The sequence below is a fragment of the Aricia agestis genome, chromosome 18 (genome assembly GCF_905147365.1).
Source record: "Aricia agestis chromosome 18, ilAriAges1.1, whole genome shotgun sequence".
In the NCBI taxonomy this organism is placed as follows: Eukaryota; Metazoa; Arthropoda; class Insecta; order Lepidoptera; family Lycaenidae; genus Aricia; species Aricia agestis.
The window spans coordinates 12846427-12852426 of NC_056423.1; positions in this window are offsets into that span (position 1 = coordinate 12846427).

Consider the following 6000-nt stretch of genomic DNA (forward strand, 5'->3'; position numbering starts at 1 on the left):
AACAGGGTTTTGTTATTTTAATAAAATATGATCATCCAAATAATATTCTACAATGCAGTCGGAAACAGAATCATCGCCACATTCTAGGTCCATGTATTTACAGCAGTGGTGTCACAGTGAAGAGGCACTTTCATCTTCAATTATCAGCTCTTCAATATCCTAATAAAGGGTTAATTCCCACTCCTTGTATTTATTTTCAGTGTTTTTTTTTTCTAAATGATAGCATAAATTCTCCCAGTCATTTCGGTTATTTCGTTAAACGCTTTTTCTGCTACCTGTAAACATAAAACGTAATAATTATAATATTGTAAAAGTGTTAAAGTAGTTAAGCACATAAACTGTGACACGAGAATTTTATATACATCTAAGCAGACACGAGAATTTTATATACATCTAAGAAGCAAGCAGCACTCCGTATAATTATGATTGAACTTCACCTACAGGTAAGTTCGTTTAATCACTAATTATACTTCGTGCTGCGCCCTCGAATCAGTATAAACTGAATATATTATGCACTTGTAGATGTTGAGAGATGTTAAAGGAAACATCATGTTTTTATCAATCATTTGATTTTTAATATAAAAATAAAAAACAATGATTAACAATAACATAAAAAACTAAGGAATACAAAAAATCAAAGAGAACAAATTGTTTTAGCTAAGGCTACATTGTCATCTTCATTTAGAATAGGTCGGTTATAAAATTTTGCAAATGTTGTGGAATTGGCACTCCATCCAGCAGTCTGTCGTATCACGTCCAGACTGACGCCAAGCTTAAACGCTTTGGAAGAGGCAGCATGCCTAGTACTGTGTGATGAAAAGGTCTGTCCCGTGACACAATTGTGAGATTTTTGAAAACTAATGAATATGTAATCAGACTTTCTTAGTTCTCTAGTTTTTTCTATATAAGCTAACAATGTTTTTGCAGGGCAAACTTCTAGACGATCATTAAAGAAAGGTAAATGTAAAGTTGGCTGATTAGTTCCAATTCTGGAGGTTTTAATTATGTCCCTTATCTTTATAATAATTTGGTCATTCAAAGTAATTAATTCGTTCAATTTAATTTTTGAAAGTATTTGCACTCTATGTGCAGTGACAAGGGCAAGTAAAGTGATACACTTTTTTGAAAGTTTCTCTAGTGGTAAATTTTCATTTGGAAATAGAGATCCTAATTCCTAAGTAATTTAACACTATAGCCACATCCCAAGTCGTATTATATTTAGGCAATGGAGGTCTTAAATTATATACAGCTTTACAAAATCTCGAAATTCTAATGTCACTAGACACGACATTAGCTATTAATGCGAGAGCGGCTCTATGGCTGTTAACAGTACCATATATGCCCCCATCGTTATAAATTTTTGTTAAAAATTCTAATATCTGTGCAACCGATGGCTTGAAAAAATCAACGTTATTATTTTGGCAAAATACATACCAACGTTTAAAACATAAATCGTACTGTTTTATGGTATTTGAAGACCACCCTGCCATAGTTATTTCTAATGCAGCATCGGGAACTCCGCGCTTGAGCAACGCTTCCCTGACAATATCCCGGCAACCAGGGTAACGTGCGTTTGAAAATTGCGATTGCTGAACATGGTAAGTCATCTTTTGTGACTTTATTTAAATGTGGATATTTTACTCCACCCATACGATTAATATAGCTTACGGCAGTGGTATTATCAATTCTAAGCAAAACTTGACAATTCCTATGTTCCCAATATTTGATCTATCTCTGGTTTTGCCCTACTAGAGATAGGAATAGCTCACAATTGACATAAAATATGTCTAATGTGAGCTATTCCTATCTCTAGTAGGGCAAAACCAGAGATAGATCAAATATTGGGAATGGCCGTAATAGTATTCTGTGAACAGAATGTTTGATAGAATCGGTCCACCAATTTAAGTCCGGTAATAATGAACGCAGAATACACATGTACGCTTCATAATTATCACAATTGTTTTTTAAATTTAAAAATTTAACACGTATTTTTTTTGTATATAGCCCTTCCATATTCAATAGCAGGGCATGTAGAGGCCAATAAACCCAATAAGCGAGCAAACAACCGTATTTTACAACGTTTTAAATTTACAATATTTCCAAGCTCCGATTTTATAAAATTTCGTTTTTCTAGTGGTAGGCTTATTTGCCATTTATAAGTATCTACAATGAAATCTAAGTATTTACATGACGTCGATGGCGTAGACAAACATTTTTCTTTATTTATTATAAATCCTAATGACTCTAATACATTTTGAGTTATTACAATATTTTAATAACAATCTCGATAAGTATCTCCAACTAAAAATAAATCGTCCAAGTATATAGATGACATAAAACCACTTTCTCTTAGTAACTTTACCACTGGCTTCATAAGTTTTGTAAATACATAGGGTGCCGTGCTGAGACCAAATGGTAGGACATTAAATTCATACAATTTATTATTGACAATGAATCGTAGATATTTTCTTGAGTCTTCATGAATCTTGATAAGAAAATAGGCATCTTTTAAATCTATATTAGCTACAAAGCAATCTCTAGTTACCAGTTTAAGGACTGTACGAATATCTTCTAATTTAAAATGTTGAGTGGTTATAAATTTATTGAGATTTTTTAAATTTAAAATTAGTCTCATTTTACCATTTGGTTTCGGCACTAAAAACACTCGAGATATAAACTGTTCTGAAACCGGTTGACATTCTGACATAGCCCCTATGTCAACAAGTTCCTGGATAACGGATGGCAAACGGATTTTTTCAAATTCAGAAAACGTATTTTCTGCTGGTTGACAATTTTGATGAGGTTCTTCATCGAATTCTATCTTGTATCCGTATATCCAAGACAAAACAGTATAGTCCCGTGTTATGAGAGTCCATCGATTGTAAAAATTAGAGAGGCGACCGGTGTAACGTACCTCGCTTACCGGTGACGGGTGCGAATCACCTTGGTGCGCTGCGAGAAGTTGTGCGATGGTCCCGGACAAGACGTCCCGCTCTGCGCAGCAGGCATCTGCTGTCGTGGCGCTGGACCCGGCTGCCTGCGATTCGAAGTCCTCGCCTTCCAGTTTAAATATCTATTCGAGTTTGTTAAAGTGGACGACTTATCTTTCTTAGCTTGAGCTTTTAAATCCAAGCTTGACTTTGACACGGCTTTAGCATTTTTTATCGATTCAGTAAAATTCGAACCGAATAGAAATTTATCAATCTTTGTTTCAGTCAAGTGACTACGTAGATCACTTTTTACTAACGACAGGATGAATTGTTTTCGTGTTTCTGAATTACAGTATTGAATATCACAAAATATTCTACCCACATCCATTAATTCTTTAACTAAATTTTTATCTACCTCCGAAGCGGATAATTGCGTCGAAATTATGCAACCTAAGCCCGCCAGACCAGTGGCCATTAACTTTTGGCGATTTTCTATTGCGGCGTCTCTTTTGAGACCTTGTTCATAATGGGCCGAATTTTTGATTTCTGGATTTAAAAGCGGGGCTGATATATAATTACAATTTGCGGGTAGTAGATATTTTTTCAGAATTTCTTTACGATTTTCCTTGCCTATTCCCGATGTCGCTTTGTGATTAAATCGACTTGCAACTTCCTTGTTGATATCGGGACCGAATTCGACGGAATTGGATGGATCATCTCCTAAAATATCGTTATCTGAACGTCTTTTTCGACAACGTCGACATTAGAGATTTCAATAGAAGGATCTCCTGGTGGTACCAGTATATGACTAGGCCCATCTGCTGATATAGTACTAATGGTCTCAGGTATTGGCATGACCCTTTGACCTAAAAAATACGTTGTCACATGTACAAAATGTAAAAATATACGTACCCTCATTTTGTGTAATAGCGGCGATATAGTTCCCACAATACTAATCTGGTGCTTATTACACGAGACAGTGCGGCGATATACTCCGAAAGTATTATCATGCACTTCTTTTTTACTTTTATGCAATTATTCACCATAATTATAGCAGCAGATTTTTCTCGAATTACCCTCACAAAATTATGGCAATTGCGGCGAATACGGCGAAGAGGTCTTAAAACAAATTCTGATGTATTCTAAAGTCTAAATTATTTGTGAATCTGAAATATCTGAAACAAATTCTGGTAAGAATACTCACAAGTTGAATCCTCAATATCGATATCCGTATTTGAACAAGAACTCGACGATGACGAATTTGAACTTGACGACCACGTTGACGACGAATTATTTCATCTACATTGTTTTGTTTCCTTTTTCAGTCTAGCTAGTTTTTGAACTATAAATTCAAAACTGTCTTCATTGGATGCACGTTTCGCCATTTTATTTCAATACGTATTTACCTGAAACTTCTGTGGTTTTTATAAAAAAAAAAATTCCAAATTGTGTTATTTGGGTTTTCGATGTTCATTATTGGTAAAATATTAGCCATTAAATATCCGTTATCTTGCACAAGTGCAGGTAAGATGTTGTCAAAAAAAAAATGTATAATTTCTGTGACATTTGGTGTGAATTTCGGTAAATAGGGCTATTTCTTCCGTGGCTTTTAGCTAAACATCGTTATAATAACTTTATTATCATATTCATTGGAATATTATTGCGTCTTTTTCAAATTGAAATGTATCAAGTTTTACATTCTTTTGCCCAGTTTTGTAGCAATTATTGATAGTATTCCCTGGTATTACCGATAGTTGTCTACCCATACGCCATCTAGTTACTAAAATGGAAACTGTTTTACAATCAAATTAAAAAAATAGGAAAATGCCTCATCTATATAATTATATAAAACTCAAAGGTGACTGACTGATTGACATACAACGCTTTTTTCCAGTAAAAAAGTAGCATATGTCCTTTCTCAGGCTTTAGACTATCTGTATACAAAATTTCATTACAATCGGTTCAGTAGTTTTGGCGTGAAAGCGAGACAGACAGACAGAGATACTTTCGCATTTATAATATTAGTATAGAAGTATAGATAAAGTACTCTGTGGAGCTGTGGCCTGTGAAGTGGACCTACAGTTCGACAAGGCTTTAATTGAATGTGCCAATGTCAGTCAATGTGCGCTGCTGGTAAAGGAGAAACTGTCAAAAATGAAGTTTTTGTATGACAGAAGCGTTAGTTCCTTTTCTCGCCACGTTCATAAACAGCCTTGTCGAACTCCACAGACCACAAATATATACTAGTCATAGATAAAGTATTATAGTATAGATGTAGTCTTAGCCCGTCATCGCGTGGCCATTTTGTGTTTGTTTTCATAAAAGTAGTGTGCGTTTATTTTCTTGAATATATCTATTTGTCGATTATTTCGAAGCACATTATGATACAAGAAAGAAAGTCAATTAGTTCATGATATCGATTAACTATAGTTCAAGTGATGAGTATCCGTAAACACACGTAAAATGCTATGCAATTTTTATAGCCAAATTATTAATTGATGTGACATTTTTAGCACTAATGCCTTTTATAGCACGAATAAGGGATTAATAAACTTATAAATTATCTTTTTAGATTACAAAAATACCGATTGAAAAGCCCAAAAAACATTGTTCAAAACTTACGTATTTAATGTAAAATATACGTGTTAGAGGCATTCTTTGGCCATTCTTATGGTTTACTATTTAGTGGAACCACAAAAATCAACAATATCTAGCACTAAATGTTCACTAAAAACCTTTATTAACATTTTTATTACCTGAAATATGCAGACCGACTCCTTTGTTATGTCCTAGTAAGTAGGACATAACATTGCACGCTTTTGACGCTTATACACCGACTTAAGGCTCTCTCCAGTCTATACTACAAGGGCCTTACTGATTGGTTAACACTCGGTATTTCCGGCCGGCAACACAATGTGGACCAATTAGTGAAGCTGATTCACGAGGACTGCCGAGTGCCGTGCAGTCCTGCCGTGAATGGGCCTCTTTACACAATGATACTAGTAATCTGTTATCTGTGGTGAAGTGTGAGTTGTGAGTTGTGTCAGACTATTTCTTTCATAGACTTGGA